The 21,628-nt window shown below is 35.6% G+C and overlaps 1 long non-coding RNA gene across 4 annotated transcripts in view; it reads right to left on the bottom strand.

The window, feature by feature from the left end:
* LOC143662555 (uncharacterized) overlaps window positions 1-21,628 on the bottom strand; it is a 256,405-nt gene that overhangs the window by 114,192 nt on the left and 120,585 nt on the right. For all 4 annotated transcript variants that reach the window (XR_013165410.1, XR_013165420.1, XR_013165427.1 and 1 more), the window contains exon 2: window positions 17,013-17,155. This is a non-coding gene — a long non-coding RNA (uncharacterized LOC143662555). The remainder of the gene's footprint in view (window positions 1-17,012; window positions 17,156-21,628) is intronic.

The raw sequence follows: 21,628 nt of genomic DNA, 5'->3' as shown, positions 1-21,628 counted from the left end.
GGAGAAAAGTGAAAAGAAGGACAATAGATTTTGACAGATGATATTCTGACCTGAGATTGATAAAATATGAAGTTTTGTCTTCAGTCCAATCTGAACTCTCCTTGGGGAAATGGATGTCTTGAAGCATCATTTGAAGGAAAATATACACAGAAGGAGATGTAAGCTCCCAGTTTATCAGTAAAGTTACTAGAAATGCACAGTACCTTGCCAAGTTAATATGAGCTGGTGCTAGAGACAACTTGAAATAAATGAGGAAACTTTTAATCATGGGCTGTGGGTAGAATTGACACTGGTGGGTGACTCACACTACAACTGAGTGGCAGTTGATTTAGCTTGTTGAAATATCTTGATGATGTAATCCATGTCCCAACAGACAGAACTCCCTGAGTTTGAGCCTAATAGTTATGTTTTTCAGAGTTTCAGCAGAGAGGCCTGGCTTATGGGATAATGAAAAATTAATAAAACAGGTAGATGTGCTATTGAGTTAGAGCTGAGATATTTTAATAGACAGCAAGGTGAATTTATAACAGACTAAGTAACCTACATTAATGTATTTTACGCTTGCAAAGCTTAAAAAGACAAATAGTTTGGAATACCTGCTTCAGCAAGAATAGAAAAGACTAATGTTTACATGCCAATCTGGAGATTTAATTCTCTATTTGTTTTGCTAAAAGATTATACATTGATGCCTGGACAGTATATAGTGTGAAAAAGCTTTTCATTTTAAAAGTGGGATTGAATTTCACCAGTTTTAATAAAACAAACAAATTTCTTTGTTCTGATAAATTATTAGCCACTTTCCTTTAGGTATTTAAAGGTTTAATGGTATGAGGAGGGAAAGACAAACACTTCACAAAGAAAAATACAGTCTAAATGGGGAATTTGTAACCATTATTGGTATAGAAATGTCAAACTATTGAGTAATCACTGCATTGAGAAAACTTCTAGAGAAAATAGAGGTGGTAGAAAGACCCAGACATCTGAAAGAAGAAAGTTTTTTAAAAAAATCAAAGAAAGCCAACCACTTTCGGGTGAATTAAGATCTGACTTTTAAAGTATTCATGTCCAAGATTTGTAGTAGACAAAATAAAACACACTAAAAATATGGAAACAAAAGAGCCTATCACACTGAAATACATTAGAATTGTTTTTGCATTTTTTGTTTCCTTGAAAACATTTCTATCCATTTTATGGTTTAAAATCAAAATCATTAAAGGTACTGCAAGATGAGGCATTCATTTACTCATTCAGTCAAACAATTATTGAGTACATACCATGATCCAGATAATGTACTAACCTGAGGATACAGTGAAAAAAATCAATTTTTTAGAAATCACACATTTAGTAAAAACAAACAAGGTAAGCATTTGTAAAGAAAAAATCAAGGTTTCATAGTTTAACTCCTTTTTCTTTTTATTGTTTTCCTCTTGGCTATTTCCAATGAAGATAGAAGCACCATCATTTTCTGAGTCCAGAATAGCTCATTTGCTACCTGGTCCAGTAGCTTACTGGGATAGTGGTATAAGTACCAGTACATTATCCTCATATGAGGTAAACAGAAAGAAATATTCCCTTTTCCAAGGGGCTGAAATAGTAAGACCACATTGCATACAGTGCCATTGACAAAGTATGGCACATATCACATCATCTTTTCAGACCCTGAAAATACATTTCCAAACACTATTAACTGTAAATTAAATGTTTTGTGCCAAAAGCAGGCCTTACTTAAATGTTAAGTTTTGATGACAGAAACTTTAAAATGGAACAGTTAACCAGCTCTTTGATTATTCATTCTTTACTTTTAATATTGACTGGTATTTAGGCTTTAACCTTGTGATTCAGGATGCATCCATGGATTTCCTACACCCTCATCTACACGCTAGTGCATCCAGATTTATAAATATTTCTAAAATTCTGATATTTGAGCTGTTGGTACACTTACAGTAGTCTAAATATTTTAAAGAAGGCTGAGTCTGGAGCAGGTTTGGAAATATTTACTATTAAAAGAGAGGTAGAGGAGAAAAAGGATGGGTGTTGCATATGGTAAATAAATTTAATAGACTTTTTTTTGCATGGGCAGGCACTGGAAATTGAGCCCAGGTCTCTGGCATGGCAGGCAAGAACTCTACCTGCTGAGCTACCATGGCCCGCCATTAATAGACACTTTTAAGGCCTTTTTTTTTAAATACTAGGAATTGTGCTATCAATGCATTTATCTGTATGTTACAGCCCCTTTCTTCAAGGAGTGCATAGTGCAATACCTTAATAAATCCTATATTGGAATGCAACATTTGCCATATTACAGGTATAATCCAGATGCTATGGGAGCCAGAAGAGGGAGAATAACAAGCAAATTATACATGAACTGAGACTTTAAGATAATAAGTAACACATTTACAGCTAAAGAAGAGTAGGACCTTCACATAATAGAAAACAGTAAGGGGAAAAACGGAAATGTGAAAAACAGGGGCATGTTTAGGAGAGACCCAAGTCATTCCATGTGATCTAAGCATGGGCTGTTATAGGAAGGGCTCATCCTCTGCTCTCTTATTCTTTCACCCTCTCCCTTTGGCTCTTAAAAATAATGCAGTTGTTGAGTACAGTTTTTTTGCTTGTTTATTCTATCAGTAACTGAAAGAACTGCCAATTATTCCTCATTGTGATTGGGATTTTGCTTCTGTTTTTAGTTCTGTTAATTTTTGCTTTACGTATTTTGTGACTTTCTTACACATGCACACCAATTCAGAATTTAGGATTATTATGTCTTCTTGGTGATTTGAATCATTTATCATTATTAGAGGCCCTTTTCTTACCTCTACTAATGATCCTTTCCTTAGAGTCTACCTTGTCTGATATTAGTATTACCAAATCAGTTCTATTTTGGCAAGTGTGTTCATGGGATCTCTTTATTTTTTACTGCTTTACTTTCCATGTTTTTGTAACTATATATCAGCTGTGTCTTTTGTTAACGCAATACATGTTTTATATTTTTGTATTTGGTCTTTCGATCTTTGTATTTTAATTGGAATGTTTATTCTCTAATTTTGTTTATTTTGCTTATTGATATATTTGGGCTTACATAAACTACCTTACTACTTGATTTACACTTGTATCATTGATTGTATACTCTTTTCCTTTTTCTTCCCTTCTTCCAGATTATTTTTTATTATCCTGTGTCCCCCTCTATTTGTTTAGTAGTTATATATTCTTTTGGAAATACTTAACAATGGTTTTCAGGGAGAAAGTAAATGAAGAATGATGAGAGAGGAAATATAAAGGTTAAATATGCAATAGAATAAAAATAATAATATGCACAAATATACACAACAATATTTGTCTATAAGTTAAGAAGGGGGAAAATGAATCCTTTATCTGAAGATGTGGTAAAAATACTAAGTAACATTAAACTTCAATATATCAAAGATGATTTAACTTCTAGTGTTAATTGCCTAAAGGAAAAATAGAAGAATTTTAGGCAGGTAACACTAGGAGTTAAAATAGACAAATATTGTTGTGTATATTTGTGCATATTATTATTATTCTATTGTATATTTACCCTTTATATTTCCTCTCTCATCATTATTCATTTACTTTCTCCCTGAAAAACATTGTTTAGTATTTCCATTAGTAGTAGATCTGATGATGATAAACTCTTGTTTTTGTTATAGGAAACTATCTTTATTTAAATTTCTTTCTTCGAGTATTGTTTTCACTGGTCATAAAATTTTAAGTATACTCTAAAAATGTTGTTTTACTGTCTTTTGGCTTCCATTGTTTCTGTTGAAACATCATCTCTCTCTTAAATTGTTGCTCCTTTCAAAAGAATGTGACTTACCCCCACTTTTGCTGGCTACTTTTCAAAATTTTTCTCTTTGTTTTTGGTTTAACTTTAATGTGTCCAGTTGTAGTTTTCTTTATATTTATCCTACTTGGGGGTTGTGAGCATTCTCAATTCTGTGGCTTCATGCCTTTTGGAAAATTTTTTAATATTGCTTCTAACCCATTCTCTCTCTTTTTTGGGGGGCGGGGGGACGCCAGTGATATTTCTGTTAGCCTTTTTCAATAGTATTTTATATGTTTTTTAATATCTTCTCTGTATTTTTGATCCTTTTGTTTCTCCATACTTCATTTCCTATACTCCCTGTCATGGTCAGGGACACATGGTCATGTGTCAACTTGGCCAGTTCTGGTACCTGTTTGGTTGGACAAGTGCTGGCTTGTCTGTTGCAATGAGGAAATTTCATAGAATTAGATCATGATCACATCAGCTGCATCCACAGCTGATTCCATTAGGGAGTGTCTTCTGCAATGAGTGATGCTTAATCTAATCACGGGAAGCCTTTTAAGGAGGATTCAGAAGAGACAGATTCTCTTCCTGTTTGGCCAGTGAGCCTCTCCTGTGAAGTTCATCTGGACCCTCCATCGGAGTCATTGGCTTCACAGCCTGCCTTGCAGATTTTGGACTCTGCATTCCCGCAGTCACGTGAGACACTTTTATAAATTTTATATTTGTGAGTATTCCTTGTTGATTCTGTTTCTCTAGAGAACCCTAACTAATACACTCCCTTATGCCCATTTTCTGAATTGCTAAACTCTCTTCGGTGGTGTCTAAAACGTGGCTAAACCTGTTTATCGAGGTCTTAATTGTGACTACTGCATTTTTCAATTCTGAAATTTCTATTTCTAGATTCAATTTCTCTAACACAATTCTCAATTCTAACTCCCCATCTTACATTTTATCTCCTTGAAAATATTAAAATATCAGTCTATTTCTGATTATTCCCCATATGATTTTTCTGTGATGTCTTTACCTTGTCTGTTTTTATTTTGTTCTAATTGTGATATCCTCTTGATCCTATATTTTTACTTAAGTGCTTGACATTTTAGTAGAACTAATTTGAGGCCTAATAGGATGTTGCCTTATTTTAGAAAGAATTTAATTTTATCTCTGGCAGATAGATAAAATCATTACCAATTTAAGATAACTTCCTCCAATAAGGGTTTCTATCCCTGAAAAGGTCAATTTAACTCTGAATATCTCTTACTCCTAAAATGCCAGTTTCCATTTCAATCAATGAATGATTCTTGTTTCTAACCCAAAGCATCAAGAGTTAACAAACACCTTCTGTAATCCCTCAACTTCCCTTTGCGCCTTCCTGGTCCTGAGAGTCTAACAAAAACTCTGCTCAACTTCTTGGCCTCTCAATCATATCTTCTGGAATCAATGGATGTCCCAAGTGGAAAAGCTTATATCCACACCTCTGTGTTTCCATCTTCTATCTGATCTTGGCCTCAAGATTCTTCCTTGCTTTGTTAGCTCTTAAAGTCTTTAAAGTTCAAATGGACTAATACTCATGGAGAAGTTGATCCAAATTACCTAACTTCAATTGGCAGAAACTGAACTTTCCTCTCCTGGCTTTAATCTACAAACATGTTCATGTCTAATATTGAAATTTCCACAGAAAATGCACTGCCTTGTCTCTGTGTCTTCTTTGAATCTGTTCTATTGATTACCATGTCTTCACATCCAACTTCTTCAGAAGAATGAGCTACAACTGCTATACCTAGATTTTCCTTTCCTATTCACCTTTTAATCCATTGATATTTGGTATCCATCATAGCTCAGAAACTACTGAAATTGAGTGAAGTGACTATTTAATTGCTAAATCCAAGAGACTCATATTAGCCCACAGTTGACTCTCTGTCACATTTGAAATTCTTGAAACAACCAACCCAAGAGACCAGTGTAGTTTTCATGTTAATTTATTTTCTTATCATTGATGTTGAACCTCCTGCCATATATCTAAGCATGTGGTGGATATGTGTAGTATCATATAAACAAAAGGCACTAGATGTGGAAAAAAGAATTTCAGGAAAGTAATGATGGAAATGTGATTATGGGATAAAATGAGTGGGTGGAGTTGAGTGCCCATATTCGTGATCTTTGCTTCATCTTATCTTTCAAAGTTTGATGAAGCAACAAGATCATGAATATCTCTAGAATGTAACTGAATCTAGGGATAGCAGAGTCATATGGGATTCATTGCACAAAAGAAATTTCAGTGTAAAGAAAAACAATAATTCTTTGGATTAAAGAGTGGAGCACCAAAGCAAGAAGAAAGAATAAATCATGCCCCCAAATTAGTGGGAGAATGGAAATAACTGGTAGAATGATTCAAATGCTAATTACTCTGTAGCAAGGACCTCAAGAAATTGCTACAACACAGGAAAACTAAACATTACAGGTCTTACTGCAAAAAAAAAAAAAAAAAAAAAACGGGAAAATGGGAACAAATTCCTGGACACTGAGGAATTGCTAAAGCAAGATAATAGTTAGTTTTGAGATAATGAAACAAACTATTAAACCAAGAAGGACAAGTTATAATAATATAAAGTAGTTAGAAAGTATAGAAGAGACTAAGATAAAAATTGTTATTGTTTAATCTACTTTTAATTTTACTGAAATTTCGTATTATAAAAATAAACTTAATATGTTTTAAAAGAAAATTGGTCAATAGCCAAGTGATCATAAGGAAAAAGCACTATTTTAATATTGTTTTACAATATTAGTGGGAGAACTGGGTTTGATTCCCAGACCGTGCACCCCCACCCCCACCACAAAAGAAAATACTACTATTTTATGACTCATGCATTTCTTTTTAAGTGGAAAAGATTTTTAAAGAAAAAAGCCCCGTATTAGACAATAGTAAGATGTCTTTGTAATGTTATAAATCTTTTACTTCTGTAAGTGTAGAGTTACTTAGGTAGAGAAGCTTAATATTTTTCAGTCTCTGTAAGCTACTCTTTTAAAAATATGTTTCTAGAAGGCATTTCACTCACTTTAAGCTGTGCATTTAATTTCATCATGTGAAAATGCTTTCAACAATTGTAATGGATAGGGAATAGTAGTGGTAATTGTTTGGTGTGCCATGTATATTTGCTTTACATACTATTTCAGTATTAATAGATACTCTCAGATACTAGAATATATCAAGTGAAGGTAGAAGGGGAAAACATGGCTCAATGAGTTATATATATTACTTTGAATAGAAAACCTTAAAATATTTGGTTGAACAGAAAATATACTTAATGCAAGGTGCTGTTTCCCACTGTAGATGACACATGCTCCACAGGCTGGTATTTCTGAATTGACAGCTCACCCCTTATGTAAGACTCATTCGCTAAATATATTCATGAATATCCCTCAAATCTCCAAGTCCCTATTGGCAACTCCCTCCTGAGGGGCCCAAGAAAATTTGTATTGCTTTCTGGATTATGCCAGAAAATAGTCTCACTGAATATTTCTAAACATCTTTCCAAGAGAGACCTGGATAACATCAACAGTCTTCTACAATCATCTATTTCCTGATTATGTTTTCCTTTTGCTAACCAATGTACCATCTATAATATCTTTCTTTATCCATATGTAAAAGTGAATTAGCATAGTCCCAGTAAGATAGAGAGCTATTCTCCCTCTGATGCTGTAGGATATTTTCCCCAGATTAGAAATAGATTCAATGACTGTCCACATTTCCTAAATGATTAAATAGTTGTCCTTCCACAACTTAGTTCCTTTTGAAATATGAAAACCTGTTATACTTCTGCTGTTAATTAATTTAGGGTGAACTCAGAATTTTGATTGCTTCTATCGTCTAGTAGGAAAATAAAAATCTTATGATCAAACATTATACAAAAATAAAAGTTATTCATGTTGGTCATGTGAATGTAATCCAAATTGATTGTGCTCAACCCAAGAATTCCAGCCACTAAATTATTATTTATCTTTGCCCATTAATAAACACTACAGATGTTGTCATTTTGCCTTTAATCCTTTTGAGTTTACTCTGTCAGTCTCATGCACCTTCAAATAATAATGCTGAGTAAATAATATTACTTTGTAATGCTAATGTTGCTTCTCTGCTTTTACTATTCCAGAGAAGCCTTGTCATTCTGTCATGTTGGATGACAATGTGTGAGGCAGGCATTCATGGAGCCAAATATTCAGGACTCCAAGAATCTTATGGATATGTTACAGGCCATCTGAAGCAAACATGAAGGGAAAGGCACACCATACAACAAAATGAAAGTCTGCCAACATAGCACTATGATCCAGCAGTGAATCACCCCAGAAATTCCTGGAGAAGCCAAGAAAATTATAACATTAGTTACTAAAAATATTTTGGCTGATATAAGCCAATCACCATAGCAAGGTTGTACAAAAATTCATCAGACAGCAGAAATGAGAACTACATATATCAGAATACTCATTTGAGTAAAAAATTTATAATAACATTTGTACAACAAATGTACTAGTAAATGATCACCAAATATCAGCATTGACTAGATTTAGTTAACTAGTTTATTAGATTCCATTCAAAAACTGAAGCTCAGAAGTGGGCTATTGTGAAAGGAAATCTGATTTATAAAAAAACAGGCTAAGAAATAATTCCCTTAAGATGGTAGAGTGAGATATTCCAGGGCTCTGTCTTCCCAAAGTAGTTTTAAATAAGCAAAACTAGTAGTAGCTGGAAAACAGCTAAAATGTTGAAATAAAGGGACAAGTACTGAATTAGGAAAAGGAAACTTAAAAAATAGAAAAAAGTCTCATGGCAAGATTGCTGGCCTTTTCTCTACACTTGGTACAGAGCTGACCCATATTCCCGGTGTGAGACCCTGGACCCAATTCTAGAAGGAGCACAGTAACATTTATGCACTTATGGGGGTGACACTTATCTGTACCACTCTATCTGGTGGCACCCTGAAGGACTGACAAGGATACATCATAGGATCACCATCCTTGAGCTTGCCCAACACATAGAAACAGCCCAGGGTGCAGCTAATATGGGGTTAGAAAGTAACACATCACAGAAGCCTGGGACAATTACCAGCTTTAAAAACATAAAATATAGCAAGTAGGACATAGAAGAAGGACTGTTTCATAGGGAAAAAGGGGACTTTCAGATACATGTAAATGGGGGAATTCCAAAGGCCATATACACAAACCCTGGACAAGACACAAGCTCAGAAGAAAGTAGGAGACACTAACACCTTCTGGTCAATGAAGATGGGAGTGTAAGATACCTGAGGCTGCCATTCCCCCACAGGATATTTGATCAACCAGCAGACTGTCAGATCTGTCTTAGTCAAAACTCCAGAAAACAGATAGAGAGTTTCAGTAACAGGGAGAATGCCAAATGAAGAAAACACAGCCTTAAAAATGGTAGAAGCTTATGGCATCCATTGTTGGCCCCGCCTCCACCCCTCACTGGCATGGTGTGAGCCTAGTTCACACTCCCACTGTGGGCTCCTGGTCCTGTTCCAGTAGAAGCAGTGTAACCTCTGTGTGCACATTGTGGTGCCCATATGTCAGTGACAATCTATTTGGTGGCAACGTGAAAGATTGAATCAGGAAACTTGTCTCAGGCTCACTCTCCCACACATTGCCCTGTAGGCAGAAGCAGCGCAAGGACAGTGTTCTCGTTTGCTAGCTGCTAGAACGCAATATACCAGAATACAATATAAAGAATGGTTTTTAAAAAGGAGAATTCAATAAGTTGCTAGTTTACAATTCTAAGGCCAAGAAAATGTCCCAATTAAAACAAGTCTATAGAAATGTCCACTTTAAGGCATCCAGGGAAAGATACCTTGGTTCAAGAAGACCGATGACGTTCAGTGTTTCTCTCTCAAGTGAGATGGCAGTCACGGTTTCTCTCTCGTCTGGAAGGGCACATGGCGAGCACAGTATCATCTGCTAGCTGCTTCCTGTTTTGTGAAGCTCCCCGGGAGGCATTTTCCTTCTTCTCCAAAGTGCTGGCTAGTGGACTCTCTGCTTCATAGTACTGCAGCATTCTCTGCTCTCTCTGAATCTCCTTCATTCTCCAAAATGTTTCCTCTTTTATAGGACTTCAGAAACTAATCAAGAACAACCCAAATGGGTGAAGACACATCTCCCCTAATCCAGTTTAACAACCACTCTTGAATGGGTTACATCTCCAGGGAGATTATCTAATTACAGATTCAAACATGCAGTTTTGAATGGGGATTATTCTGCCTTTACAAAATGGGATTTTGATTAAAACATGGATTTTCTAGGGGACGTGCATCCTTTCAAACCAGCACAAACAGCTAAAGCAGTATAAGAAACAATTAAGTCAAAGTGGCCAGGTGCAAAAGATTACTTGCTTTAAGTTGCAAAAATGGAGCACTCACAGCGGGGAGAAAATCTAATTCATAGAAAGCAGAGGAGAGATTCTAATTCCTGAGAATGGGAGAATTTCTAAGACCACCAATAAGAACAATCCAAGGATAAGATACAAGCTCAGAAGAGATGGAGAAGGCACTGAATGTCACATTTGCCTTGAAATGATCTTCTTGATAGGAGAGTTAATTGCTGTTGGATAGCACCATCCAAATGCAGAGACAATTTGTAAACACTGTAAAAGGAATTTTGCATTTGTTGGTTTTTGTTAGCTCTTAGCTTCAAGGAAATTTACATCATCATTATCTGGATACAAACTTAAGGAACAGGCAGTTCAGGGACTAAATCCCATAGTTAAAGCTTTAAAATATTAAAATGTACAGTGTGCAACCAAAAACTAGAACACAAACAAACAGGAAATAATGCCCAACTGAAGGAACTAGATAAAAATTCAGAAACCATCAACAAATAAAACCAGATTTTGGAATTACTGAACAAAAACTTTTAAATATGCTCAAAGAGATAAAGAAAAACATGGAGAAAGAACTAAAGGCTACCAGGAAAATAATGAATGGACAATATGAGAATCTCAATAAAGAGATAGAAATCTTTAAAATGAGTCAAACAGAAATACTTGAGTTGAAGACCACAATACTTAAATGAAAAATTCCTTAGAGGATTTCAACAGCAGATAGAAGCTGATAAAATAAAGAGTGAACTCAATGCCAAGGCAATTGAAATGATTCAAGCTGAAGGGCAGAAAAGAAAAAAGAATGAAAAAAGTGAACAGAACCTAAGAGATCTGTGAGACACCACTACACATGCTACTCTATTCATTATGAAGAAGAAAAGAGAAGGGGCAGAAGGAAGATTCAAAGAAATAATGGCAGAAAAGTTTCCCAAATTTAACAAAAGTCATGGATATGCACATTCAAGAAATCCAGTGAACACCAAATGAACAGGTTAAATTGGAAGAGAACCACACCCAGAAACATAGTAGAAAAACTGTCAAGTAACAATGACAAGAAGAGGGTTCTGAAAGCTGCAAGAACACACAGCATTATATTTAAGTCACAATAAGATGAAGTGCTGATTTTTTATCTGAAACCATGGAGGCAAGAAGGCAGTGGGAGGATATATTTAAAGTTCTGAAAGAAATCAATTGCCAACCAAGAATTTAATATACAGCAAGAATGTCTTTTAAAAATGTGGGCAAGATTAAGATTTCCCAGACAAACAAAAGCTAAAGGAGTTTGTCACCACGAGAACTATAGGCAATGAATGCTGAAGGGAGTTCTTCCAACTGAAAAGAATAGACGATAGACAGTGATTCAAGATTCAAGTGGCATACAGAAATAAAGACCTCCAGTTAAGGTAATCATTTGGATAATTATAAATGCCAACAATATTGTATTGCATTTTTTGGTATGCAACTCTATTTTTACTTCTTAAATAGAAATGTAAGAAAAAAAGAATTGATAAACCAATGGTTTTGAAAATACAATGTATGAAGATATTAATTTCTAAAAAGGACAATTAAAAAGGGGTGCAGACAGAAAGGTATAGGAACAATGTATGTGTAAGTTATTGAATTTAAGTTGCTTTCAAATCAAACATGATTGTTTTAGATTTAGGATGTAAAAATTATATGATTTACAAAGATCAAACTTTAAAAAATGGCAAAAAAAAAAGGTGCTGTAATATCAGTAGCTGCTTTAAATGCAAAAGGGTTGAACTTTCTAGTCAAAAGGCAGAGACTAGTGGAATGTATTAAAAAACATGACCCCACTGGGCGGGCCACAGTGGCTCAGTAGGTAATAATGCTTGCCTGCCATGCCCAAGGACCCGGGTTCGATTCCCGGTGCCTGCCCATGTAAAAAAAAAAAAACATGACCCCACTATATGCTTTTTACAAAGCACCTTAAACTAGAAGAAATAGGAAGCTTCACCAGACCACTAAATAAAGAGATTGAATCTTTAATTAAAAAGTTCCCAATAAAGAAAAAAACAGGACCAAGTGACTTGACAGGGGCATTTAACCAAACGTTCAATGAAAATTTAACACAAATCTGCTCAAACTCTTCCAAAATACTGAAGAGGAAGAACTCCTCCTAAATCATTCTATGAGGCCAACATTATCTTAACACTAAAGCTAGATAAAGACACCACAAGAAAAGAAAAATACAAATCAATATAAATACAGATGCAAAAATCCTCAACAAAATACTAGCAAACCAAATCCAACTGCACATTAATGGAATTATATACCATGATCAATGGGATTTATCCCAGATATTCATGTGTGGTTTAGCATGAGAAAATCAATTAATAGAATATGGCACATTAATCAAACAAGTGAAAACTCCATAGTCATCTCAATTGACAAAGAATAGGCATTTAACAAAATGTAACACCCCTTCTTGATTAAAAACACTTAGAAAACTAGGAATAGAAGTAAACTTCCTCAACATCATCTAGGGCATATAAGAAAAGCCCACAGCTAACATCATCCTCAATGGTGAAAGCCTGAAAGCTCTCCCTCTAAGATTAAGAACAAGATAACTGTTCCCACTGTGCCCACTATTATTCTATATTGGACTAGAAATTGTAATCAGATCAATTGGGCAAGAAAAAGGTATAAAAGACATTTAGATTGGAAAGGAAGAAAATCCTGAAGTATACACAAAGATTCTCTTAGAGCTAATAAACAAATTTAGCAAATTGATGGACTATAATATCAAGATGCAAAACTGGGTAGGGTTTCTTCCCTGAAACATGGGTTATGACTCCCAGGGATGAGCTTGGCCCTGACACATGTGAGATCGACAATGGCTTCCTGACCGAAAGGGGGAAAAGAATTGTAACAAATAAGGTATCAGTGACTGAGAGAATTCACATAAAGTTGAGAAGGTACTCTGGAGGCTACCCTTATGCAAGCTTTAGCTAGATATTACTATTTATCATAGTTTACCAAAACTCAATCAAAACCATTCCTGTCACCCTAAAGAGCACCTAGGGCTTTATCTCAGATTCTACAAAGTTTCCATTCACTGTGATTACATTTCAGAAACCTACAACTTTCGGAAGGGTTCCTAGGCCAGATTAGTCCTGAAACCCAGAAAGGCCAGCCTCTCCAAGAACATCCAACTTGTTCCATCCCCCTATCCTATATTATCAACAATATTTTCCAACATGAAAAAGTCAGAATGGGCATAGCCCAAATACCCCTAAGGACTGGGAGAAAGATCAAAGAAGATGAAGTTATAACAGAGAATATAGGACTGAACAAATGAGTATGATTGCTGAATCATTATATTGATATTTATTTTAGTCTCCAATGTCTTGGAGCATCCAGAAAGAAAAACCTAAAATTATGGAACTGTAACCCATACCAAACTCTGAAATCAGTTGCATAACTTATTGTTCCAGTGTGCTTTGAAATTTATTGCCTTTTCGTATATATGTTATTTTTCACAATAATTTTTTTAAAGAAGCTGTCAGAATCACAGTGGCAGATTAAAGTTTTCCAAAATTATATATATATATATATGTAACTCAGTAGTGTTTCTATACACTGGTAATAAACAGCCTGAGGAGGAAATCAAGGGAAAAGTTCCATTTATAGTAAGAACTGAAAGATTCAACTATCCAGGAATAAATTTAACCAGTATGTAAAGGACTTATACACCAAAAACTAAATGTAAGAACCAAATCCATAAAACTTTTAGAATAAGGCAGCACATCTTCTGGACCTCTTGTTAGCAATAGTTTCTTAGACTGTCCTTCAAAAGCCTGAGCAACAACAAACAGACAAATCAGAATTCATTGAAAGTAAAAGCTCTTGTGCATCAAAGGACATTGTCAGGAAAATGAAAAGACAACCTCCAGTATGGGAGAAAAAAAATTGGAAACTGTAATGTGATAATGCCTTATTACATAGAATATATAAAAACTCGTACAATTCAGCAACAGAAAGACAAACCACCTCATTTATGAAATAGGCAAATATCTTTGGTAGACATTTCTCCATAGAAGACAATGGCCAATAAGTACATGAAAAGATACTCAAAGTCATTAGCCATTAGGGAAATGTAAATTTAAACCACAAGATATCACTTCTCACCCACAATAATGGCTGAAAAAAAAAAAAGGAATAACACTTTGTGGTAGGAACCTTAATACATTGTTGGTGGAAATGTAAAATGGCATAGTTGCTGTGGAAAACAGTTTGGCAGTTCTTTAAAAAATTAAACATAGACTTATCACGTGACCTGATAATCCCACTTCTAGATATATACCCTAATAAATGAAAACAGAAATTTGAACAAATATTTGTACACAATGTCCATAGCAGTATAAATCACAATAGCCAAAAGGTGGAAGAAATCCAAGTGTCCATCAACTGATGAATGGATAAACAAAATGCAGTATCTACATATAATGGAATACTACTCAGCCATAAAAAGGTATGAAATTCTGAAATTTATAACCTTACAAGTTTTTTGTAAATAATGAACAATAACTGCACGGTGGACATTTTTACCTTTCTGTTACTAAGAAGATGAATCTCCTAAAAGATATTTGTAGAGTCACCCTGTAAATGGCAGAGTCAAACTAGAATTTGTGTTTATATAAATCCAAGTCCATATTTATAAAGATAGTGTATGATTCAAGGCTGGGAAAGGGGACTAATACATTTAATGAAGTCATCAAACTTACAGTTCCAACAAGAATAGGTACTCAAATTTTGAATCAAATAAGGTAAATTAAGATAAGCACAATTGTTATATGTGAATTTGGGTTCACAAGTAATTAGTGTATGAATAAGGCAGAGGATAACTGTCTCAATAACACTTCATGTGGAATTGGGATGGGCAGTAGCAGTTAGTGTGCCACACACTCCATATGAATCATAAATCAGATGTGGGTGTTACACACAAAAAAGAGGCACTCCAGAAATCAGGAACACATGAGAGTGTCTTCTGAATTCTGAAGGTCTACCTCATAAAGGACAAGATGTTTCAGGAAGGCAAATTTTAAGTCAATGTAAGGATAAACTTTACCCCAAATTTATACCAAATGCCTGGGAAAGCAGTGATCTCCCAACAGAAAGTATGGCCAGGAAGAAGTTAAAGAAACATCTCTATAGGCAGAACATCTGCAAATCATCAGCCAATCCAATAGAAAAAATCACAGAGATTTCACATTTTGCTCTCCTGATCTATTCCCCACCTTTTGCCCTGTTCTGTGTCCAGGTAGGCTGGCCTGTAGTGACTACAGCAATAGGGTCCCTTGTCCACTGAGGCTACCTATGGGTTCAGAAAATAGAAGAACCTGCTGAAGAGCTGAGGGAGGGGAGAGACTGATGCCAGGGTTCATCCACCTCCATCAATGTCTTTATTTGGGCCCTCTGAGGCTGGCTGGCTCACTTCTGCATCACAGAAGTCACCTTCCTGTCTCTGAGCCTCTCTACATAATTAGCAGTCCTATCACTCCTTCCTCCCTTCTTCTCTTCAAGTCTAGGGGTACTAACCAGCAGCAGCACAGTTACCTGCGCTGAAACTCTGCCCACACATTTGTAAAGTATCTTTTTAGGAAAATATCCTCAGGGTGCTGCAATGGTGATTCAGTGGCAGAATTCTTGCCTGCCATGCTGGAGACCCCGGTTCGATTTCCAGTGCCCGCCCATGCCAAAAGAAAAACAACAAAAAAACTCCCCAAATTCCCCCTGTGAGTGTAGCATCTGTTTCCTCCTGGGATCATGGCTGATTCTCCAGATGACTTAAAGAATCACCTCACAAAAGAGGAAGTCCAAATGGCTGAGAAACACATGAAAGTTGCTCAACAGCATTACTAGTCATGGAAATGACAAATAAAACCCAAGGGATACCACTTCACATCACAAGACTGGCAAAATTAAAACATTTGACAGCAGCAAGTTTGGGCAAGAATGTACAATTGTGGGGACAATCACGAACTAAATGTGGGAGAGTGATTTGATAAAATCACTTAATAGAGTCATTTGATATTTTCTTGTAACCTTGAAAATGCGTACAACCCATGATGCAGCAAATCTACTTGCAGTCATATATGAGAATGTGAATTCCAACAATGCTTCTAATAGAAAAAATCTGGAGACAAGCAACCCAAATGTCTATTGACAGAAGAATGGATAAATCCATTGTGGTAAGTTCTTAAGAGGAAATATCAGGTAATGTAAGAAAACCATAATAATTAAGGCCATACACATCAACACAGATGGGGCTTAAACATGATTTTGAACAAGAAAAGCCATTTGTAGAAGAATATCCATGGCATGATTCATTCAAATAAAGTACAAAAGCATGCAAAGCAAAATGATATCTTGTCTAAGGGATAACATACATGCATGGTAAATCTATAAAGAAAAGCAAGGGAGTAGTGACAGACCAAAAATTCAGGATTTTGTTCACTTCAAGTGGTAGGAGATTGAGAGGTGTACGCAGGAAGTTTATGGGGATGGTAAAGTCTATCTTGTAAGTTAGGAGGTGTTTGTATTATTCTTTTACTTCATATGCTTTACTTATGTTTTTATGATTCTTTCATATATCTTCAAATTTTTAACAGAAATATTCAAAACAGGAAGTCAAACAAACAAAAAAGACCAGAATAAAAACTTACTTAGAGTAGGTATTAACAGATTATAACAACCTTGTGAAACTGTTTGTGTTAGTTATACTCTGCTGTGTAACAAATTACCCCAAACTTAGAGACTGAAAACAACACACATTTCCTAGCTTAGTTTCTACAAGGAAGGGGTATGGCCATACCTTACCTGGATCCTCTCTCATAAGACTAGAACTGGATTGTCATCAGAGGCTTGACTGGGGAAGGATCTACTTCCAAGCTCCCTCCAGGTTGTTGAGACATTTATTTCCTTGACTCTGTAGGATTCACAGCAGCTTTACTCTTCAAAGCCTGCAACAGAGAAATACCCTAGAGTATCTGATAGCAAGATAAAGGCCTACATGACACAATGTGATCCCTGCTTTGTCATTGTACCCTCAATATCTAGAACATTGTAGGTGTTTAATAAATATTTATTGATAGAGAAAGAAGGAGAAAGAAAGGAAGATAGTGAGGAAGGAAGGAGGGAAGGAAGCAAGGAAAGAAGGAGGAAAGAAGGAAGGAAGGAAGAAAGAAAAGAGTGAGGGAAAGAAATTACCATTGAATAAATTTGACTTTCAAAAAGCATACGTTTATACGGTGACTTCCTGTTCCCTGTTGTGCACTTTGATGTCCCCCATTATATACTCTTCACACAGTTTGGAGCCATGAGACCGAACTACTAGCTCTACCACACACCAGCCATTGACCCTGGGCAAATCACTCACGTCCCTGCTTTTCCTAATCTAAAATAGGGATAATAATGTTTGTTTTACCTACTTTGCAAATCTGTTGTGACAACACATATGTAAAAATTCTCCAAATACTTTGTAAACTGAAATTTAACATATAAATAGAAGGCATTATTATAGTTCAATTTTCTCTGGCTTTGCTTTGGGCTGAATCTATTAAACAGAAAAGTACATAATGCCATTGGCGAGAAAAGAGATTAAGGAATAAAAAGTGGCACATCAGCAGTAAATCGCAGTAGGTAATCCATCTATATCTATAGAGAAATATATATTTGATCTAATTATGTTGAAATCCAGACTATCTCCTGTATCTTTATTAATAATAAAATTGTATGCTATCATTATCTAAAAATGGCTATGTTGTCGGGGGAAGAATATTCTACTTAACGACAGCTTATATTTCTTCCTCACAACACAGCACTGTCATCCCCAAGAAGGGGTGGTGGAGATTGGGGTTATGAGCTGTAAGGGGATGGGCTTATAGCGAAATTGGCAGAGTGTGGGTTGGAAGCCCAGAAGGCTGGCACAGTTCCCGTAATACTGGACTTCTTCTGGCATTACTAGAGAAATTAGAAGCTGAAGCAAACCAGGGACACAGCCAGTAAAGATTAGAGGGCAATTTTCCAGCTTAAAAAAAAAAAAAACAGATAACAAGTATTAGTATACCAACAAATGTATAAGGGAAACACGTCTTAGAGACTTTGACTAAGGACAAATAAGTTTAGCTGTTGAAAGTAGTCAGAGTTACACTCCCAGAATAAGTCAAGAAGTTCACAAATAATTCCTTTATCTACTTTGTGCCCAGCCTGGTGACACTGTAAAAGGACTAAATCATTCCTGGGTTCTGCACAATATACCCTAAGTGTTGAGGTACCAGTGTAAGGATGAGTAACCAAAAATGTGTTATACATTAGGTCCACATATTTAAAATCTTGTTTCATATGTATTTATTCAGTACCACAGATGAATAAATTAAACACGACTCACATAAATCAACAGAAATCATGAGTTTACACACACTGTGCAAGCTTCATTGTGCATGCAGTGAAATAAATGATCCTGAACAATTTCTCTTCATCACGAGGCACAAAGGCATACACCTCACTAGACAGGCAAGGATATCTGTTCACATCACTTCCATGCACAAAAATATTTTGCCTTTTCAGTTAGTTGGCCCCTGCTTTTCATTTTATCACTATCTATATTGGGTTCTTGGTCATGCACAGGGTACTGGATTTTTTCATTCTAACAGGATTCTCTATTTTTATATACCTTATGATTAAATTTATCATATTAATGTGAAGTGTTGCAGGACATTATACGTATTTTGGTGTCTAGTGCTCATAATTCACCTATACGTTCTGAAATTTGAAGTTGACCTGATTCTCAAAGTAAGCATGGTGGAATTGTGTGTTTTGACATCTAAGAGGAGCAATCAATACTTCAAATTACTGGATGGATACAAGAAAGGCAGTAAACAAGAAAAAAATTGGAATGTCCTTCGTCTCCATATTCCTACTTTTAATTTATTTGATGATAAAGGAAGTCTAAATTCATGGTGCCAACTCATCTTGAGAAATAAGTCTACCCAACGAATAAGAACACAGTTGTGAAAATTTTTCTTTGCCCCTCACTAGTCCAAACTAGTATCTTTATCTACTTTTGCAGCTATCTGGATAACCTTGAGTCTGGGGCTTTTGCTTCCCTAGGGAATGTCTGTATTACCTTAGCCTCACCGATAGCCAGAAACAGCTCCTCATCTTTTCCTGATTCAAAAGTTATGTACTGTTTGGTAGCTGCTCACCAAATTTGAGGTTTCTGCCTGTGAAATGACTCCAGCTCTTAGCTCACTTGCAGCGGAAAGGTCAAAGGAAAGTCAAAGATGAGCTCTTTAAGCCTTTCTAAATTCAAATTAATTCCCTCCACTTTTCTGGGATTCCCTTTTATAATTCAGCTCTTCTGTGCACCATAAGGAAGTGGCCTTCCCGCGTCCTAGTACTGCATTTTACACCATCAAAAAGATTTTATGTGCAAGGATAATTTTTATCGAGGGAGAATAAGCCATCAAGTTTCTTGGAAATTTTACTGAGTTCTAGTTATTATAGCAATAATGTTCAGATACAACAGCCTTTATTAACAGTTTTGTTATATTTGCAGAAGTATCTTAGTAGAAATAAAAATACATTTTAGATTTTAGGCTTCAGAAAATAATTTTGTTTTTTGAGCTAACTTTGTCCTATCAAGTTGGTGTTGAATTATGTCTCTTAATTCATCATTTACCCATTGCCTCTGTTATGCCACAGAATGCCTGTCTCAAGCGAAGGTCTTACTGGGGCTACTGGGATGGGTGAGGAAGCAAATAAGTCCCCTGAAACAAACAAAAAGTTACACCATCCTCCAACACTTTCAAGAACCTCTTTCAGCTTTAAACTTGGAGGCATTGCAGTATTTGTCTGTGGAAAGCATGGAGGCCTCCAGTTTCGAAAGATAACAAAACTGACTATACAGCGCAAAATGAAGGGTCTTTTTGGAAACTATCTGGACAATTTTAGGCAGTACTGATTGTCAAACAATTACCAGGAGCTCAGATTGGAATGAGAGTTGACTGTCTACATCTTGAATTAACCAAATAATTTTGTAGGCTCTGCCTGAATCAGTGCTTTGTAAATGTAACAACCAAGGACAACTATAAAGGACAGCATAATGCAGTAGCAAAAGCTTAATATCTCTGAACCTAATCTCTATATCCTAAAACTTGGCTAATGCCTACATTGCAGGATTATTGAGAGATAGTTTTGTATCATTTTGGTTCACAGCAAGGATTCAGCAAAAGTTTGCAAAATAGATGCTTCAGCAGTGCTAATTCAAAGTACATTTTTGAAGCTACTAATGGCAAGATAAGTATATCAACTCAGAGAAGCCAATATAGTAATGCTTTAATACAGACTAGTTTTGATTCAAATTAGACAGCCCATTAAATTGGTGGGACATGTCCTCAATATCATGTCCTGGCTAAAAAATTTTGAGTTTGCTGAGAAGACAAATTTATTATGGAGAAGCCTTTCAACTTTGCAAAGAGAAGCAATGTGAATAGAAGGCATATAAGAAAAAAAATCTTGGAGAAACCAAGAGCAACCTCCTTCCAGATAATTTATCTGTAGTCTGACTGATCCACACAAGAAAACGTTTTCTTGGTGGATAACTCGGTTACAAATATTACAATTCAAGGGAAAGAGAATATCTTTTCACAACTATAAACCTTGTGTTCTTTATTCTCGTTTGCAAGGAAAACTCTGCTACGAAATACTTTTTACTCTTTTCAATGTACTCTTTTCAGAGAGTTAATAATTAAGCTGCCTTCTTTACACTGCATAAAAAAGTACTTAAAAATATGTTGATGTATATCTCAGAAGCTCCTCTTGTTGCTAAATACTAGGTTTAATATTCATGATTTAGAATAACAAAAAATTGCCTTGTTCATTTTTCAGATCTGTACTTTCTCACTGAACTAACAAGTGGATGATTGCCAGGAAAGGAAGCAAGCCTGTTCTTATTAATTATTTACCACGAAGCATTAACATCACAGGTCAGTTACAGGTTTATGTCGCCCTCGTAAATCTCTATTATATTTTGTGTCATATATCATAAAATATTAAGCTGATTATTTTACCTATAAAGTTGTTCATTTTCCATATTTCCTCAGTGCTTTGGAATTCAAGGGCTTAAGGGATATAACTTAGATAAAAAATTTGTAATGGAATGGCAAATTATCCACCATAAGGAGTAAATGTATCACTGCTCTTTCAATTCATATCGATCAACTTGACTGTCTATCATTTTATGCCATTCTTTCTGCTTCATATTTTTATTTATCTTATGGATAGGGAAAAAGAAGCTTTAGTAATCCATATCCCCTGAGACCTCAGATGCCTTCTTATCCTAAATGTAGCTGTGAATAGGACATGCCCTTTTTCTCTCCTCAAAATTCCCTTACGCTATCCTTTCACAGTCACACCCTCTCCTTACCTCTAAA

This window comes from Tamandua tetradactyla, chromosome 2, assembly GCF_023851605.1.
Source record: "Tamandua tetradactyla isolate mTamTet1 chromosome 2, mTamTet1.pri, whole genome shotgun sequence".
Lineage (NCBI taxonomy): Eukaryota > Metazoa > Chordata > Mammalia > Pilosa > Myrmecophagidae > Tamandua > Tamandua tetradactyla.
Note: the sequence above shows the minus strand (reverse complement) of the source record. Positions and strands in the feature narration are given on the sequence as shown.